This window comes from Emys orbicularis, chromosome 5 (assembly GCF_028017835.1).
Source record: "Emys orbicularis isolate rEmyOrb1 chromosome 5, rEmyOrb1.hap1, whole genome shotgun sequence".
In the NCBI taxonomy this organism is placed as follows: Eukaryota; Metazoa; Chordata; order Testudines; family Emydidae; genus Emys; species Emys orbicularis.
The window spans coordinates 55,168,296-55,189,764 of record NC_088687.1 but is presented as its reverse complement, the minus strand read 5'-3'; positions in this window follow the sequence as shown (position 1 = coordinate 55,189,764).

Sequence of the window (21,469 nt, the reverse complement as noted above, 5' to 3'; positions counted from 1 at the left end):
ATTTACAGAGATGCACCAAGCAAGCCATTTACAGGGCACAAGAAGTTTTATTCATCCTGCAAAACCCAGGAACATACAAGTCAGTACCTTGTCTATTTATTAGCTATTTTATTTATACACACACACACAGATAAGAGAATTCCTGTAACAGATGCCACCCTAGAGCATTTAGAGCTTGGCAGCCATAATTACAGCACAGTAAACAATGATACACATCATGGGCTGGGATCCACTTCTGGTAAGGGAACCTGCCCCAGAATCCTCATTACTAATTTCAGTCTGCTCCCCGTGTTTCCCTTTCCCCAGACTGGGACCATCATCCTAAGGGAGAACTCATTATTTTGAACAACATCCTTATAGGAGTATGCAGTGTGAAAAGTGCTTTGTGTGCTGTGAAACTTGAACTTTATTCAGTAATCTGCTAATACAAACAGTAACAAGGAGCTGGCACTGTGCCTGGAGTGTCATGGCTGCTAGTCAAGACTTGCGTCACTGTAAAACAGGAAAAGACTGTCTCAAGCAAGCTAAAGTTGCTGTTTTATTCTTACCTGCATTGCCTGCTTGTGCTCCACCTCCGTGGCTTCCAAATTATGTTCTAAACTGGATGGCTATGGGTTGAGTTGAAACCTGATTGAGATTAATAGGTGTGAATGCATCTTTCAATTAATTTGTAAGGATTAGCCCCCACCTAGGGCAAAAGGAGTACGTGAACCCAGATGGAAGTTTTTGCTGCATATTGTTTTGGGTAGGGGTTTTGTGTGCGTGTGGGAACGCAAAATACACAGAGATGGATCGACAGCCAGCCAGAAGGCGTAGTTGAAAGCACAATGTCTCGCCCTGGAAGAAAGCTGGGGAGAGGCTTTTGGGTCAGGGTGCAGTCTGAAACAAGTGTTCTTGGTGGTGTAAGCGAAAGAAGCTGTGTCCTGGTATTTGCTTCCTTCTGATTCAAAGACACAGGACTCTGTACATTCTTTCCAAATAGGAAAAACTGCACCAAAGAAATACCTGGCCATCACCAATTTCCACTTTCAACCCAGCAAATCCCCAGGGCCCCAAACTTTGACTAGTTGCACAAGTCAAAAGGGGGCAACAGTTACATAATATGCAGCCATTACAGTCAATCTTGCATTTACCAGCAGAATTGGAAGAAGGGATCTTTCTACAGGGTTTGCTCCCCTACCATTAGACATTGTCCTAACATGACTCTGGTTTCAAATGTCCCACAACAAAGGCAAGAGACAAATGTTAAAGGCTTTAAGCAGCCAGGCCCCTTTTTTAAAAGTCTAAACAGACACTATTGTTGTGCACCAGCCATGCAGCTTGTACACATATGTGTAGCGCAGTCCCACTATGTTGTTTTGAAGGAGCTGGTGTCAAAATGAAAGAGGTGGGTGAATGTCAGAGGAAGGAGACAAAAAGTGGTTCTACTAAAGAGCAAGACAAATGGCTGGTGGCTTATTTTAAAAAACATTGATTTTCACTTTAACTTCTCCAGTCAGCCACTGGTAAATTGGCATATCTTTGGATCAGCCAGGACTCCAGTACAGCCACCAGGTTCCCTAGTTCCCTGTTGCCCACCCTCATACTGCCATTTTCTTTTAATAATATCTTCATTTACCATCTTATTGAATAATGCCAAGGCCATGTTATAGGACACTTATTAACTACACTAAAGAGCAAGAACTTTTAGACAGCAGGCTAAGACCCTGGCTCTGAGGATCTGTCTTAGCAGAACCTCACTTATGTTAGTATTGGCCCTATGCAACTGATTTGATATCATTGCCTTCCCAATACATGCCTCTCACCTCCCAATAGAAGCCAGCAATACAGAGCTGGCATAATAATAAAATTGCATTTTACCATGATAGTCACACCCACACCATAAGAACATGGTCCTTTTTGCAGCTCAACTATCAGAATAATAGGGGAAATATGGGGAAGAAATCCCAAAAATTTCAGGGTCAGTGAAACTTTTTAAAGGGATAAAATAAAAACCTGGGTTAATTATCTGCACACACACAATGGGCCTTAGGGTTGCCAAGCCTCCAGGATTGTCCTGGAGTTTCCAGGTATTAAAGATTAATCTTTAATTAAAAGATTATGTCATTTGATGAAACCTCCAGGAATACATCCAACCAAATAGGCAACCCTAGTGGGCCGCAACTTTTTTCCATATTATGATCCTCTATTACAACAGAAGGAAGTTTTGGGACTCCCCTCCTTTATGGCTAGAAGAGGGGTCATGACTCTTATGGCTCACAGACTGAGAACCCATGTCTAGCACCTTCCTTTATTTGCATCATTTCAGTGGCACAATTGTAGGTTCTGTTCTCTGCAGAATACAGAAAAATAAAGCTAATAGATATAAATTCCTTTATAACAGGAAGCACAAAATGGATACACCTCATCATATAATGCTGTTCTCAGAAAACAGGCAACAGTCATAAACCTTTTTGAAAATCCCAGTTACATATCCACTGAGACTCTGGGTCCTTAACCATCTCTCAGACAATTCCCAGGCTTTTGCAGAAAAAAAACTGATTTGATTTTTTTTTAAATGTACCAAAATACCCTGTGAAAATGCTTATGGAAATCATTGTGCATACAACTATTCTCTCTCAAAGAGAGAGAGAACTGTGAAAACTTCAGCCATGGAAAGGATCAGAGAATGGGAAAGTAAGGAACAGTACATTGGTAACAAAAGAGGAAGCTGGAAAACAGAACTTCACAATATAATCTTTAAAAACAAGAAAATCGCATGGTTTTACAACATAAACAGTATGGCTTTCCCCATGGGCCTAAGCCAGCCTTGATTACAGGACAAGCCCCACATGGGTTGAGTCAGGTGCTCCCCATATAAAAAGAGCAGGCAGCAGTAGTGAAAGGGGAAGTATGGGAGACTGCAGTTGTATTTTTAGAGAGTAAGAAGGCTTTTGCAGGCAGGGAAAAAGCTGAAGAAGCAGGAGTGGGCAAAAGCTCTCTAGATGTAGGGTAGCCTGGGAGAGACCTTGTTGTGACAGGAGAGAGCCTATGAAGGCCAACTGGGTTAGTTTTGATTTGTGTTGTTTTGGGTTAATCAAGAGATGCTGAACTGGGCTTGAAATTTTGAGTCAATATGTACTAGAGGATTTAATAAACTGGACTCCAGTAGGGGACTTATTTGAACTACCTTTTGAAGTGTTTGAGGGGGCCCTGAAGAGAGGAAAGCAGAACAGAGGGGCTGTGGTGTGATCCCTGCCCAGGAGGAGGCACTCGGGTGGTGGCTGCCTGCGCTACATGGTTAGCAGTGACTTTTGGGGAGGGTGGTTATGATTCATGATTTTTGAACTCTGGTGTGTGGCAATGCTGGAAAGGTTAAGATACAGCTGATTTGTGGGGGGCAACTGATAATGATGATAGGATCAGAACCACTGGGAACTTGACAATTGTGAAAAAGGAGCAGCACACTGGGTAACAAAAAGGTGTTGCATAAGAGACCTATATTGAGGGCTTTTTCCAACTCTGAATTTGTGCTTTGATGCCAATTTGAACATAGTGACTACTCTGATCTATCTTAGGAAGGTAAAAATGCCTTCTTTTTTTCCCCACGGTTCTTGTGATAGAAACATCTATAATTATTGGGATTTATATAGCCAGATTTCTCAGACTTCTCATACTTCCTTTCAGGGAGCCTATGAAATATATATTAAATGTGAGGCGTTTTTTTTTTTCCCCCAAGCATAATTTATTATTTGACTAGTATGTGCTAGTAGACAAGTTTTCCTATCATAACCTTTTTTAGTTTTACAAGGCTCTATATTATTCTAAACTGTTTCTTTTTTTTTTTTTTTTTTATCCTTTTTGTTTTTAGACTTCTTTTCCTATCACAGATTATGGGTTTTCCTGGATGATTTTTAATGCTTCTTTATATTACAATGTTAAGTCAATGTTAATACTTTCACAAGGGAAAGTCCATCAATAATTTGACATGTAGGAAATAGAGAGGAAAGCTTTGTAATAAGAGTGATATTCAAAACTCATAAGTCCTTTAAGAACCTGACATATATCATCAGATTGCATAGTATCTTAATGTGGAGTTATTCCTTTCATAGTAAAACTCTCTTATGAGAGAGCTGGCAGAATCTGGCCCTGAATATAAAAATCATTGTCTAAGTTCAGAGGCATAATTTGCATTTCTAACTACTGTAAAAATGTAAGTAGGTGGCTGTGTGCTGATGCCTACTTGCTTGTTTTCATACTCCTGTTTTGGGTATTCAATAGACCTTACTTTATCTCCTGCAGAAATTGGTCAAGCCTTCACAACTTGCATATGCAAGTCAGGCTCAGCTTTGTGAAAATGTCTTTAGTCTTTATATTAGAAACTAAATGATCCTTGAGAAAAGTAGTCAAGTTAAATATTCGAAGACTTACCATAGCCCTTGTGTAAAGAACTAGCAGTCTCCGATGAGCAGATGCTTTCACAAATGATACCTTCGCATGACTCTCGAGGTTCAACCCAGCCCAGTAAGGGTAGTCACTGCCTGTCCTGTATCATAGAGTGCCTTAAGTGCTCCATTGCTGCAACTCATGGCCCGTATGCCAACAGCCATCAGACAAGCATGCAGTTCTCTGAGTGTCTGTATGCTGTGCACCCTGTTTAAGCACTTTATCCCCAGCTGCCTGTCTCCACCATCCTAGTACCAGTCGTGCTTACTACTTACAGGGTGAACCCAGCACACCCCCAGTCCCAACTTTCACTAAAACTGTCTCTGCCCTGACGTGTCCAGCACTCTCCTGGAGCACTCCAGGAAGTTAAGTCCATTGCTCCTTTAAACAGACAAAAGCACAATTCACACTTTAACGGGCGCTAACAATCACTTCAATTCAAACACAGCACTAGGTTGGCTTAGATTAAAAGTGAAACACATTTGTTTAATCAAAAAGTGAGTGGCTTTATATGAGTTTGAATACAAGGGATAAAGACCAAAACATTGTTATAAGCAAACAAAAGTAAAAATATGCTTTCTAATGGTTAAGAGCAACTTAATAAGATACAGTCTTTGGGAAGAAAACTACCTTGAACAATCTTTCATCCATGGCTGGCTTTTCTCCTCCCCCCCCCCCCCCCTCCTGACCTTCCACAGAAAGACAAAGTGCTGGCTTCCCTTGTCTCCTTAGGTGAAATATGAAGTCTCTCTGTTTCTTATCTCCCCAAAAGTATGTCTTTGTCTCGCTTGTCAGGAAGGACTCCTGGGAATTCAGTCCCCTGTTTCTCATTGGGGTGCAGGAGCCATATTAATTCTCACCCTGATCCTGAACTTGAAACCCCCACTGGTTTAGCTTCATGGCTGTTTACAGCTAATGAAAATTGAGGTAAACCCACATTCTTTTGTCTAGGACACACCTGTTTATCGCCTTTACCTCTGATCTTAAATATGTTCTAGTAACATCATACAGCGGGAATTCATAACTTCACAAAACCACTGATACTAGAACATTTTTTTCATAGTGGGGGTGCTGAAGGCAGAAACTATGTACTTTGGTTACTATTTCAAGCCAGGGGGTGTGGCAGCACCCCTAGTTCCAGCACCTATGCGCACAACATTAACACATGCATTTTATAATATTAACAATCAGTGTGTTAGCTCTCATATACCTCATAAGACCTAGTTTGTACATGTTAGAGAAGTGTGTGAATACATTGGTGTCGGTCACATTTTGCCAAATTCACAGGCTGGAAAATGCATGGCAAGATTGTTCCCACTCTCCAACCACCTAGCCAATACAATAGGTTAAATCCCAAAATCAAATATTTGAGTCCTGACTAGACAGTGAATTGAGGCCTCTAACTTATAACTGTATAATCCCCACACTCCCATCAAACATCAGAGCACACATTCTCACTTCCCCTCTTTGTTCTCTCCCTCCCCCTCCTGAAGAATGATGGGCATTGCAAATGACACATTGCTGATTAATATAATAATTTAACAATGCCATGCTCCAGTTTGCTCTATTACTTTTGTCTTTCTGGCAAACACAGTATTTCCTTTCTGATATTCACCAAGTGCATTAAAAGGGGTCCTATTTATTGACAAACTACAAATGTTGATGAAAGGTGTATATGAGTAACTGAGTTGACAGTGTCAAGTATTCCATAAATAATGATGAATAGTGCACAACTAAAATTTCTAATTTTATCAGAAGGCTTGACCAAGAAAGAACACTCACTTAAGATTGGATAAATGAGTATAAAGGAATTAGACTATGCTTAAACAGGGCCTGGCTACAAAAACATGAGTCTGTGTTCCTTTAGCAATTTAGCTAAGAAAAGAGGCTTTTATAGAGCAGGATCAGTGACAGCAATTTGGCCTTTTTGCATTTTAAAATAAATCCAGTTTCTCTAGCCCCTTTTGTTTACATTCAAATGCAAATTTACTCTTACAAACTGTCATTCTGTTTCATGGGGGCTCAGTGAGCAAATTCTTATTGGGATAAACCCCAAAGCCCTTAGTAAGTTCTAACTAAGTCCATGGGACTGAGTTAGATCAGCGGAGGTTTTGGCTAAAAAACAAAGTGTTAGATATACAAGCTGTCTTAATACAGTGGACTGTGATGTGTTTGCAGCCTCTGGTAGGAGTGGATGGTGCTGCTCTTTGACTAAACTTTTCTTGTTGAGAGATCCCAAAGTGTAACATTGGCCAATTGCTTTTATGCCCTAAGGATTCACTCTCACCACTCCCAGTCAACATGGATGTAAGGGATGTCACTCTACTACAGTTAAAAATAACAATATAGGGACTTTTTCAAAACTGCATACACACAAGTGGGCACACTTGTGCATGCTGCTAACTTGGTCACACCCTAATGGGCATGTTGGAATTTAAATGCGCAATGTGCAGGAGGTTAGACTAGATCATGATGGTTCCTTCTGAGCTTAAAGTCTGAGTCAAAATGGTAATTTTGCTTAAATAAGGAATGTTTAATTAGGTCAATAAATCCGAATTTTGACTGACCCAGTGACTAGATTAAAGCTCTGAATATTTCCAAAACAAGCTAATTGTTGAATTAGGAGACATAATTTACTTATCAACAATGTTTCTAACTTCAAGAACTGGTTTTATTGCTTTATAAAATAGTGGTTTCAATTATAGCAGATGACTGAGATTTTTTCAAAGTTTAGTTTCTGTATTTCTCCCCAGCATATGCTGCAATTGTATCCACAAGATGTCTCTTACCTTCACTTCCCTTGGGTGGGTGGGTAAGGGGGGGGCATTTTCAAAACAGGAAACCATCTTGAAACTTGTGGTTGTATCACCAATTTTGGTCCCAAGGGGGCCATTAGTGTGACCAGGCTAGGAAGCTGTGAGCACCACAGCAGGATGGCAAGGGTTAACCAGAAGCAGTTGGAGCCAGTTCTTCTTCCTATGAGTATTCCAGGAAAGGTGAGTCCCTGCTAGGGGACCACCATCCAAGTTTGCCCTGGAAGAAGGAAAACATCCATGACTTTGAGCTTTTATTCTAGTTAGTTTGTTCCTCTTCTGGAACAAGATGGGAACAGGGTGGATTTGGTCCAGGAATGAACAAGTTCATCCTGAAGCAAGAAGGAAATGGAAGACTTGTGGGGGGGTTGTTTTTGTTTTGTTCAGCCTGCCTGACAGTTTTACCTTCATTAAAAAGCAATGCATCCAGGAATGTGGTGGCTACATGGAAGAGGAAGTAATTTTGGGAGGGCAGGAGAGTGAAGAGACCTAATCTGACTGCTGCATTGTTACACATCCTGGTACTGGAATTCCAAAGGGCAACACCATGACATACTTCATAAAGTCAGATTTGTCTATACCTGGATGGGGAGCTTATTTTATCAGATTACCTAGGACCTTCTTATAACGTGAGTTTGGTAGCTGGAGGCTTCAGTCCCATGGGCTTCTAAGCTCCTCGGCTGAAACACAGCTATGCAGAAGCAAAGCTAAAGCAGGGCTCCTCTCCTGCACAGCTTCAGAGCTTTGCCAACTGTAATTGGGAACTTCTCATATGTCCAAGTCAGTGCCACACTGAAGGACATAACTCCAAGTTAATAGTGTTGCTTTGGTTTACCAGAGAATAGAAAACCTAGAACTGCTTTATATTGTATACCCCAAAACATCTTCTGCATGCAGGACTGTACAGTTACTTTCACTGTGTTGGACATTGTTCTTGTTTTGACTGACTCATTTCTCTTAAATGTTAATTTTGTATATTTCAAAGCATTCACATGCCTAAAAAGTCTGTTACTTTGCCAAATGGGGAACGATCAAGGGCTAGTAAGGTGTTATACATGTCTATGCTATGTTCAGTAGTGGCTCTTGGCTGGGTGAACAGATCTGCTAAATCTATTTGTATAGAGGCTTGATAGTGAGCTGCGCTGACCGCAACAGTAGCGAGGAAGGGGAGGGTGGGGAATGAAGCTGGCCACTTCAGCATGGAACCTTTTTTTTTTTTTTTTTGTTTGGACAATTTTACAAACTACAAATAAAAATACTCCTTTGGGCCGAGTTGTCTGAACCATGTGCACAATGTGTGTGCTGAGAAAAGTAAACCCAAGCTCACGTAATTAGTAGGCAAAGTCTGCCAGCTGCTAACAAATCTGCAATTAATATATTGTATTGCAGTTAAACCCTGCAGCAGACAAACCACACCATAACACTGTTTGATACGCCAATAATGAAAACAGGTTTACCTAATAGGTTCATCAGTGCAGCATTGTTCATTAGACACTGGGGAACAGAGCTACTTCCACTAATGGAGTTGTTCATCAGGCTTTCACAGGCAGATAAGAACCAATGGTGCAAAAAAGCTCGCTCATACTGTGTAGCAATAGCACATAAATCACATTCCTCCCTGCTCATCTTTCAACCTGTACACTCTGGGAAGGACTCTTGGAATGCACCTTCCTCTCATGTGCATCTCCTCTTTTTCAGCCTGAAATAAGACATGAGGAGCAGGGAATTATTGTAGGTACTGTGGACTGCTCCTCCCTTCAAGGAAAGACTCTATGGCAATAAGCTGCAATCTCAGGATAACTAGCTACTGGAACAAATTACCAAGGGATTCTCCATCACTTGCAGTCTCTAAATCAGGACTGGATATTTCTAAAAGAGATGGTCTAGTGTAACCATTCGCTGTAGCCTTAATACAGGAATTATTTGGTTAAAATAACCTGGCGTGTGTCCTCTAGGAGGTCAGACTAGAGGTGATCCTACTGGTCTGTGGTGGCCTAAAAAACTGTGGTAGAACCCCATTGCTCCTGGGGCCTCTCATGCAGCAGTGGCCACCCCTATTTCCTTCCTGGGCCGACACTCCTCTCCATCAGGCCCCATTTCACAGTTCAAGAAATCTTGCTTAAACCCATTCTACACCTCAGACCCCATCACTTGCCTCACAAATCCTGTGTGTGCTGTGATTGAATAGCTGGTTCTATGTGTACAACTTACAAACTCTGGTCAATAGCCTGCAATTACTGGCTCGTGGACACTCTCTGTATGGGGATCTAGTTTTGCTGCCAGAACATGCAGCTAGTACATTCCAAACTGAGGACAACAGGGAAAGTATTAAACTTAAATGATGGTGCTTAGGTCTCAGTGATCCTGTGTGGATACAACCCCCTTGGAACAATGGATGAGGTCAACCTTAGAATAAAAGTGGTCTTCCTTTTGTAAGGAGGGGGAAAGGCAGGAGCAATGGGAAATCACCAAACACAAAATAAAGAGAGCAACCAGGTAAGTAGGAGGGTTTTAAATAAAGAATCATACAGGTGAGCTGATAAGGGCTGAGATATGGCGGCCTCTATGTTAGACCCTAGAGCAAATGTCCTCTGGACAACCCTAGGCACTCTGACCCCAGTCCAAAAAATGCCCTGGAATGGTGAGGAAACATGGACATGCATGTAGGCTTTATTTTGTATGATCTGTACACTTCTGCTTTATATGATTAAAAAAGGAAATATGTTAGACACATTTTGCACAGACTTCTGTGTTTGAATGTTTGACCCCTCCTATGGAATGTGGTAATAGTCCACCCACAAACTATGTAAAGTCAGGCAAAAGCTAGCAGAGGGTGGGTTGATGGGGTGGAGGGAGCTTCAAAACAGGTCTCCTTTGGAATAGAACTGGTCACTCTGCCACCATAAAGGTTGGAGATAGCTGCATGACTGATCTCTGCTTCATCCACTCTTATTTCTGGCTTGGGGTCTATCCTTAGAAAACTAACCGGCCTCACTATATCACTCAGGGCTGTGCAAAATTTCATGAGGTGAGTGCTATGGTTAGGGCAACCTAACACCCACAGTAGATGCAGCAATGTCCATGGAAGAATTCTTATCAACCTAGCAACTGCACCTGTGAGGACTGGATTAACTACACGGGTGGGGAAGGGACCCTTCAAAACATCTACACTGCTGTAGCAGCTGCAGTGAAGACAAATGCAGACCAAGTCCACTGAGCCTTCATGTGCTTCCTCAAACTGCACTTCTTCCAAAATACTTATTAGCCCTAAAAGTGGCTGCAGATGTAGTGTTAACTATCAAATGCCTCAGTCATGAATACAAAATATGCCAAATTCAAAATTAAGTATAAAAGCAAATAAAATATGCCGGTCATAACACTACTCTAAAAACAAAAGATGTAACTTCCTTAACATCACATCTTGCTTACTTTGTTTTTTCACCTCATATTGCCTTTTTTTTTTTCTAGTTATCAAAACTATAAGCTCTAATGGGCAAAAACCTTGTCTTCATAACTATCTGTAAAGTGCCTAGCATAGCTATGCAAATTAACTTAGAGAGAACTTTCTTACCTTATGCACCACTCTGCATCTGTATTGTGCAGCATCAAGTCTACATAAATAAATGAAAGTGAAATGTAATGCTATCAGCTAGTTAGCCTGAAAAGGGAAACTTTTTTTGTGTGGTTTTTTTTAAAAAAAAAAGCACTTAGCCTAACAGTCACCCTTCAGAGCAACTGTACCTGTATCTTCCCCCCTCCATGGTCCACCAAGGGCACCCACTCTGTGCTCTTGGCTCCTCAACTGTCACATCTCTTGGGTAGAGTCCTGCATTTCTCTCCCTCCTGCCCTGGGTTTTTCCACACTGTACAGTTCCCTTTACAATGTGGTATGCCCAGAAAGCCAGACTGCCTAAACAACCCAGCCTCTGTGCTTTGCTTTCTTGCTAGAGGCTAAGGACCACTGTAATTTCCAATAGTTGTTACTACACAGCCGTTTATAAGCAAGCATATTTATTGTTCTAGTGACAGCATTAGACAAATGTATTAAACTATAAAAACCTACACATGTGCTAATTATTAGCAGCTAATAGCTTGCCAGAAGTCACCCCCAGCTCCAACAAGAGCTCTAGTAGAAGTCAGTCTTCCAAACCCTGTTTTTTCTGTGATTGCAAGTTCATAACAGCCTTAGCTCAGAACAAGCACCCACATGAATAGGTTAGCCTTTCCTTTAGACAGCTAGGCAGCTGATCTTGAGACACTGGGATAAGGTAATCAGCAGATAATAGTCCCATCTTCAGGGCATAGCTTCAAAGGCTGCGTTTTTGCATAACCAAATGTGGGGAATTTGCATTCACCTCCCACTCAAGATTCCCCAGGCAAATCACTGGCTACTGTCCTGAAAGTCCAGTCACATTTGGCCTTCCATTCATTGTAGTCCTTGGAAGTTCATAATACTTCCCTTCACATCATGTCCCCCCTTGCACATTATTGTGGGCTGGGATTGTCACACACAATCCCAACCCACAATAATACATAACCTTTATAGTTAATACAATGAACTCAAAAGATAATTCAATACGTTTAAGTTTTTTTTCAAGAATATTTCTGGGAACTGCTATATCATTAATATCTTAGAAAAGGCTTTTTTTATTTTATTTTATTTTATTTTATTTATTTATTTATTTTTTAATGATCCCAAAAGAGAAGTTAGACCCAGAAGGGAATGTTTAGTGCTCATGAATAACTTCCAATTCTACCTACAAACCCTTTCTAATGGTTTTTCCAGGGGGAACAACATTGGTTGGTTTGTTTGTTTGTTTGTTAAAACAATGCCAGAAGAGTGAGAGCCATGACCTCATCAAAGAAAGTTAAGAGTCACTATGAAAATATTGTTTTTTGTTTGTTTGTTTTGACGTCTGCAAATACAATAGCTAAGACTACCATGAGTGCCGAAGTGTTTTCTTTTAGTGTTAGCTGAGTACCTATGTGGATTTTAAACAGAAAAGAAGCAGTCAAATACAGTAACAAGTTTCTAACTCTTTGGGTGCCTTTTGCAAATACTTTATCCTGGACACACACATTGTTTTCCCGCACACAAAGGGGAAGAAGCCATGTTCAGTGTGAATGACCTAATTTCAATTAAGGAAAAACAGAGACCAAAACTGGTCTTCATGAGAGAGAACAGTGGGAGAGATTTAGTAGAGTTCATGTAAAATGGCCAAAAAAGCAGCAATAAGGCCTTCTTTGAAATGTCCCAGCCTATGGGTCCTTTCTAGTAGGTATAACCCACCATAGCCAGTACCCCAAAGAAGGCACTATATTAGGGAAGTAACTACCTGGGAAAACATTCTAGCCCTGGTTACTGGATAATTATATAGCAATATATTTCTGCTGAAACATAAGATAATGAGAAAAGTCTAATGTTTTAATTCAAGTGGTCATTCATTTGGTCTTAGCTGGTTCGGGCATATGTTTCTGGAGCACTTCCCATGCTTCAAATTAAATCTTGAAGAATTTGCTCTAACCAGCAAAACATATTAAGATAGCAGAATATCTGTGGCGTGACACAGAGGCCCATTGGTGTCAGCAACTCTTGTCAGGCCAGACGTACTCTTTACACCTAACACACTGTCATCTGTATCTAAAAGGTGTCATGTAAGCTGTCATATTGTTGAGTGTTCTCAAAGGAGGGATTGTTGGTGTCACTAGGCATAGCTACCAGGTAACTCAGGAGAGTGGAAGGCCAAACGTGCCGATGAAGCTCTTCTGCTCTGGGTCTAAATGAGCCACAGTGACTCCATCTTGGGAACATTAACCAGCCTAAAGTGCTGACAGCCTAAAAAGCAAAATATGTAATGGTCAGCTTTTCTCTAGCAGACAGCTGCTGTTTTGCTCGCACAAACACAGTAGAGATAAGACGGGGGAAGACTGCTGCACAGGCGTTGCAAGGCCATAGATAAGCATGTGAATGGGAAAGTTTCTAACATGCACACTGTGTACTTGCTGTAACTGTTGTCTGGAAGGGAGGGGTGAGGGTGAAATAGACAAAGGCTTGCACAGAAACTGCTTGGAATATAAAAGGGAAAATTTGTTTGTATGTGCTGCACTTGATTTGAGATATGGTGGTCTCCTAGTGCCTATTCAGAGATCTCAAATAAATTTGTTTTGTTTCTCCACCTCGGTGTCTTTATTGGTGCAAAGCACACCGGGCAACGAACCTCGCTGTTTGCCTCCTCGGGCCCTTTTAGGCTGGCAACAATATACAAACTGATAACACGTTGGTCCCAAATATCATTGTGTGGGGTATGTACAAAGTTGTAAATATGTGCTAGAATTATGTTCTTAAAATATGTCTGGCAAGTAGCACATAAGTCCAGTCTGCCCTGGACAACAGAATGTGTGTTTGCTTGTCTGACCAGCCTGGTCATCAGGCAAACAATGAAGGTAAGTTTACATAAGGTAAACAAAGCCATAAAGGTAACAAGCAGTGGAGAAAATAGCACATCCTCTACACCCCACCAAGAAAGAGAAACTTTGTCAGGACTTACTTTTCAAAGGATACATTTCAAAGGTTTACTGGGCTATAAAATGAAAGGGAGAGAACCCCATCATTCTCCATTAGTGGTCAGATACGAGACCCCACGGCTCTTGTACATGTGAGAAAAGGGGATCCTTCAGCCAAGGAGGCTGAAGTCTCTGGGAACTGAACAGAGATGAGAAATCTGTTTAGGTGAGGATTGCATCTTGCTGAAATGAAGTTTTAGTCTTAGAAGTGTAGTTTTAGTTTTGTTTGTAACTTTTCTATTTTTACTACTTGTATTGGGTATCCCTTAAAGCTATGACTTTTTGTTTAAACAACTTGTTTTACTTCAGTGCTGTGTTGTTGTAAGAGTGATTGTTAAACTTTGAGCTGCAGCACACTGACTCTTTAAAGGAGCAAGGAATGTAACAACTTCTGAGAGTGTTCCAGGAGAGGGCTGGACATGACAGAGACAGACTGGGAGAAATTCAGAATGGGAGGAGTTGGGGTCACTCTGCAAAAAGTAATTAGGCAGTGGACACTATGGGGTGATCTGCATGCATGTCTGCGGGCTGTTGGTGTCAGGGCTGTGAGCCACAGCAGCATAGCATTTAAGGCACCCAGAGTTACAGGGCAGGCAGTGACACAACCCCTTACTGGGCTAAATTCCAAAAGGTCACACGCAGCCATGACAAATATCAGTTCACATAAGAATCTGCTTCTGCACGTGAAATGCTGCTGCTGCTCTTTTCTTGCTGAGCTCTTCTGAAAAGTCTGGGGTAAAATCTTCATCCCGTTCTGTCTGTGCTTGCTAGGATTGCCTAGGCTTAAACAATAAGGGACTGTTTTCTTAGCACACCTGACCCACCTCTCCTCACAATTTTTATTATCATTAATAAAAAGTGATACCTCCATTTGCCATGGGTATTTCTTGCTGCTTTTTGCAGCACTCCGCAGCTCCCGATATTGTTGTACAGAAATGGGAAAAAATCAGGGACGTCCCTTGTAATAAGGGGCTGTTGGCAACCCTACTGCTTTCCCCACCTTCCTGGAAATATTTACTATTAGTAGTTTTATCATTAAATTTCAGCACCTTAAATAGTAAGCCCTGGGTTTTAGAGCTGGTTGAGAAATAATTTTTCCTGGTGAAAGTGTTCCAAAATACCTAGGAAAAACTGGAGTAACACTTCCTTGCAGTCAGCTTTATCGGTACAGTCAGAGGGGTGGAGTAGTCCAGAAAGAGGCTCTGCATTTTGTAGTTGCACCAGTGGCCAGCTGGCTAAGAGAGCAATTTTTGTCTTTATCTGCAAGATTTGGGCGTAGTGGGTTATACTGAGCTTAAACAGCACAGCAAGGACTGGAAACTGCCCCTGATACTCTGTGCACTCTTTTGTCATCATTTCCAACTTGCAGCAGTGCTTCTCTCAAAATGTTAGCAATAGCATCTCCTTTCCCCATGCAGCAGTAGCAGAGGGTTCAATAGCAGCAGCCAACAGTACCAGCAACATGATTTGTGCAAAACTAACACTTAACCTTTTTATTGGTGATTAATTTATTCTATAAGTGCACTAAGGAATACACTATTGCTTTCTCTAAACAGATCAAAATTCATCAGTGCTGCAGGTTCTTTTGCATTTGATTTAAAAGGATGCAAGAAAGTCACTAAATCAACTGTCAGCTGGGGGAAAGAAGTTGTTGCAGCAGCAGGAAGGATTCTATGTTATAATAAATGTTGAGCTATTTTTATATTGTATTATAAAATATATGATGTCTGTTTGCCTTACAATTACCATAATCTCCTAACTCTTGTCTCATGTATCCTCACACACACATGGAGATTAATTTTGCTAAGAAATTTAGGATACTTTGTTTTCATGCCCTTCACTTTTGGAGGTGGGATGGGAGAAGACCAACGTGTTACGCATGCTGAATCTTTATCTCCTGACGCTTTTTCATCAAACTGTTCTATGCAGCTTTTCTCTCCCAACTGCGTAGCAGAAAAACATAAGCCTGGATTTCTTTGTTCTTTTAAGTAGGTTATAAGTTTAGGAGGCTAAAATGATTTAAAAGTCTCTACTTGTGATACAGGCCTCTCAGCTAGCATGGTGTAAGGCTTCAGATTTAAAAATATTATTAAAGCTAATGTTAAAATTAGATAATACAGAGGTTGAGAAGAGTTTCTGTACATCTCGGTATAGTGCTTAGATTATCCACTAATACAAAGATTGTTTAAAAACCCATAAAATACATAATCTGCAATAACCCAAATTTAGATAAATTTAATGATACAGTTTAGATATTAGACTCCGATTACTCGGGTACATCACACATGAAAAGTTATACAGAAAGTTGGTTGTAGAAAGCAAATATAGGAATGAGTGTAGATCGGGGTGGCCAACCTGTGGCTCCGAAGCCACATCCGGCTCTTCAGAAGTTAATATGTGGCTCCTTTGTATAGGCACCGACTCTGGGGCTGGAGCTACAGGTGCCAACTTTCCAATGTGCCGGGGGGTGCTCACTGTTCAACCCCTGGCTCTGCCACAGGCCCTGCCCCCACTCCACCCATTCCCTCTCCTGAGCCTGCCACGCCCTCGCTCTTCCCCCTCCCCCCCGAGCCTCCTGCATGCCACGAAACAGCTGATCAGGAGGTGCGGGGAGGGCGGGAGAGGCGCTGATGGGTGGGGCTGCCATTGGGCGGGAGGCGCTGGGAGCAGGATGGAGGAGCTGATGGGCGAGCGGGGGTGCTGACGTATTACTGTGGCTCTTTGGTAATGTACATTGGTAAATTCTGGCTCCTTCTCAGGCTCAGGTTTGCCACCCCTGATGTAGGTTGTCCCTCAGTAATTGAGCATTTAGGACGGGTTGTCCCTTAGTAGATATAATCCATCAGAGAAGTATTTCAGTTACTTTCTGATTTTGCTTCTCATTGGCACATTCCATATTATTTCAGGGCTCCTTTATCACAGCACAATGATGCTGAACTGCTCAATACTTTTTCCAATTCAGTCGCACCTTTCCATTTCAAAGCCACTTTTCTTTTGCTCTTTCTGACAATATGATGATCATCTTCCCCCAATCTCCAGGCTTATTGCATCAAGAATTCCCCAGCAAGGCTACAGAAATGCTATTTACTAGTAAATGAAATGCCCAGAGACTAATGGTTTTATCCTGTATAGAAGTAAGAAGAGAATACTCTCCCAAGTACTTGGGGAAGACCTGCAGGAGAAGAGGAATGACAGAACAAAACAAACAGAGAAGCCATTTCAAGAATACATTTCGCACTACAAAAGTTTTTCCCCTCTCCTCTTCTCCTGTTTTTAGTGGTTAGTGTTAGCTAAATTATATTCTAAATTTAAAAACAGCTTTTTTCAGAGGATTGGATCAGGCAGTATAGATAACGGTTACTCATTATCACCAGTCACTGTATACCTATACTGCCTGATCCAATCCTCTGAAAAAGGCTGTTTTTAAATTTAGAGTACAATATAGACTCATTTATAGACTCATTAGTCTAATACTTAAGTTTTCATTGGCACAGACCTGGGATGCATTTTAATACCATGTGATGGTGGTTTGGCATATACAAAAGCAATGTGGACTGGGTGTCCACATCACAAAAGCCTCTACATTGGCATCCTTTTTGGTAGATTCAACAGATATGCTAAAGTCTGAAGGGGCACATAGGCTGAATTATCCTCTCACCCTTAGTTGTGCTTCTCCAAGATCAGGTGCATTAGTGGGGCAAAATGCTCTCCCCATGCTGGATAATATGTGTTCTCTAGATGAACAAGAATATAAGTGTAGCACTGTAGACATCTCCTGGTTGTTTGGGGGTGGTTTGTTTTGTGGGGTTTTTTTTATGGAATTATCTGTAGCGTTAGCTTGGCCAGTTCGTAATTTTATTTAAAAAATTGTGCCAAATCAGTGGGTTTTTTCCTGAAGTATAGATTGATCATTAATGTATACATGGTCTCCTGAAACTTTGGTATTTGGAAACAGGCTAGCAGTGTGCATGTCTCTGCAAATGGACACTTCTTTGCAAGTTCCCGCATGCAAGTGTGTGCACCCTTTGGCTTCTCCAAGGCATCTACAATCTTTTATAATGTAACTCCCTAGAAACAAAGTAAACCATGGAATAAGGTTCACAGTATGAAACACCTGAGAGATGTGCTTGTCACTTTTCAAGTCCTCTGATAACAATTCACAAAAATATTAGCCAGAGGTTTAAAAGAATGTGGATTTATAAGCTAGTCGCGTACAAAATTTACGTCGGCAGTATTTCCAGTGAAGTAAGTTTATTCACAAACAGTAGGATTTAGGGGGAAAAGTTTCCAGTGTCTATCAGTCTGACGTCATTTGACCTACTTTTGTATATTGTCAGTCTGAGGAAACAGTAATGCCTTTGTTGTTAAATATGGTGCTGTACATTCCCCCTTCATTGGTTTCACTTTTTAAAAACCACAAACAGTTTCTCTTTATCCTGCATGGGGTTTTCCATTTTGAATGAAGAATCTCCACTTGCCTGAGACTGAATTGTCATGGAACTCATTGCCTCACATGAGATGAGCAGCAGCATGGAATAATTAAATTCAGCTCCTCCTGGGAAGTGGGGAATCTTTTCACCCCATTTCCCTTTTTATTTGAACTTTGGACTAAACCCATTTCTCTCTCTTGTATGAATGGTGCCTCGCTTCTTCACCCAGGATAAAGCAGTGTGATGCATCTAGGAGATGAATTGGACAGTATAACTTTCAAGATCATGTCTGGAAGGAAAAATGTGGTGATATAAACACTTCTGCTGTTTATCAATGAATAAAATTCACCTGTGCAAGCCCTTGATGTGCTTTATAAATGCCAAAAGGACTTGTTTATTCTGCCAATACTGATTAGATTTCTTTAGTGCAATTTCATGAATAACTCTACTTAATGAAGACACTTTCATGTTGCTTGTACATAGAGATTTGGAAGCTACTAAGTTTGGGAGTCAAACCAAAACTAAAAGAAATATGGGGAAGTTTTGCTTCTATTGTCAGTTTTCCTTGTTTCCTGGCAGGTATACATCCTCTACAAAACAAACTGAAAATCAAATACTGGCTCTTGGAGAAATGAAAGAAAATCCACAATGAAGCTTAACCTAGTTACAATCTAGGAAAAAATTTCATGGTTTTGTTAATAGAAATGAATTATGACCAGTCTTCCTGGAATAGAGTACACCTCGACATAACACTGTCCTCGGGAGCCAAAAAATCTTGCCGTGTTATAGGTGAAACCGTGTTATATCTAACTTGCTTTGATCCGCCGGAGTGCACAACCCCTCCCCCCTCCCCCGGAGCACTGCTTTACCATGTTATATCGGGTCTCGTTATATCGGGGTAGAGGTGTAGTTGCCAGTTTCCACAGCAGTTTTCCTTCTATTTTTTTAAATTTTTTAAGGTCAACTTAACACATATGAAAGATTCCAGATGGAAAAATCTGCAGACCTAAATCTTCTCTTCATTCACAGAATCGGTCAATCATAGGGACCACTAGCGCAATCTTTTCTATACTGTCCCCTTTAGTGTGCATCAGTCATCCTTGACCCAAAGTGGCCAGCTATAAGACTGAGAGGCTACGTTTGGCTTCCATGTTCTTTTTTTTTTTCTGTTGATACTGTCTGATTTGAATGCTAATTGTGAGGGTAATTTTATAACATCAGATAACAATGACTGTCAGTCATATATGCAATGCATACAATGACTGTCAGTCATATATGCACTTTTCCATTAGTGTAATCGAAATTGACATCTCAGTACCAATCAGTCACTTTCATCTACCCTCTGTGAATCTTCAAGGATATAAAATAGGTCTGGATTGGTGTGATTAAAATCCAGAATATCTGGAGAAATACATGTTATGCAAATTACTATCCAGCACAAGCTACAGTCCTGAAGCCCTAAAACTCTGCCTCTCTGCAGGAGGGGAGTGTCTTATGTAAAGGATCTCAGTGGAATTCACCACACGGCAGAAAACCATGTGCATGTTAGGTGGAATTTTAAAGGCTCCAGGGCTGTATATTTTGCTGTCACATTTTGGAACAAATCTTCCACCCCTATCAAGGTCTCTTTTTGTGCCATGCCTTAAATCAGTCCTAAATGGACACCTGAGGATTCCCATGGTATAGAGTAACCTGCAGTTTATGTAAAGGCAGCAAAGCTGGCCTTCTAACAATCCAGGAATTGTGTGTGTAAAACATGTTGAGGTGGGAGGAGGTAGGACCAGAGTGCAATGTGCTCGGGTGGTCATGGGGCTCACAGAAGGGTCCCTAAAGAACCTTTCCAGCTGATTTGTGTTAAGGAAGGCCTGTGGATGCTCTAACTTAGGCTGTGGGCCAGTATATTCTATGCCAACCCCTGGGGTAGGGATGGTAGGGAAAATGGCTTATAAACATTTAAGTGTGAGCTTGGTGCAGTTGAAGATTCAGCCCTATCCGTTTGCACAGTGGGGACCTGATTGTATTTGGGGCATCTAGTTACCCTGCCTGCTGGACTTTGATGTGGCTGTTTGATCCCAAGCTTAGATACATTGGGGAGAGTTGAGCACAAGGCTAACCTAGCCTCACTTACAAAAATTAACTAATTGGTTATAGTAATTGAACCAAGCTACCATTCCAGTAAAAATGCCTAATTGGTAGAGAATACTGCTGGCCTCTTGTGCTGCAAGAGGCTCCCTGGTGAAAGCCAGTCTCTGGAAGCGAGGACCCCAAAAAGTCTGATGATGGCAGCAAGAAAACACTTTAAAGTCAGTTATTGGAATGTGGGAACTGTGTTTCAAACCTCAAAAAAAATCTCAAGGATCATGAGGGAGATGGACAACTATGGGCTAAGAACATCGGTGAGAGCAGACTAGCTAAGAGATGCTTCTCTTCAAGCCATAGTGACAACATACACTCATAAGAGTGCTGCTTCCTCTGAGAGATTCTGTGGAAAAATCACTTGTCAACCGGGAACCTATCTACCAACACATCATATATGACAGATTCCTAACCAGATTCCTAAAGATGTCAATCATACAGTGTTATGTTCTGGCAGAGGAACATAGTGACAAGGATTAAAGATAAATTCTATAATTCCCTCCAAAATGTGATTGATAGAATACCCAAACATGACTTGCTCCTTGTGATGGGTGACTTTAATGCTAAAGTAGGATGTGATACCCTTTCCATTCCCAGGTTAATGGGGAAGCATGGTTGAGCATCATTAATCAAAATGACAAAAGACTCATTGCATTGTTCTTGGTGTTCGACCTAGTTCTTACAAGTACACTGTCCCCTCATAAACACACATATAAAGAAACATGGAATTCACCAGATGGCAAAACAAAAAACTAGATCAATCACATCAACATCTGCTCGAAATACATGTAATCGGCCCAACACTCAAGGGTATATCGAGCAGCATATGTCAGCAGCAACACAATCTTTGCATTGCCAAACTGAAATTAAAACTGAGAAAGATCCACTTTAAATGGAAAGTGGGGGGGGGGGGGAACCAACTGTACAGAACTGAAAATCAAAGTACCGTGAGAAATTCCAGCTTGAAATGAAGAACAAGTCTGAGGCCAGAAGCCAAGGAAGGTGAGACACTGATCAGACCTTCAGAAAAATGGCCAGTGCTCCGATACAATGGAATTCAAGCTCTAGCAGTCGCAGCTGGATATCAACATAGACAGAGCA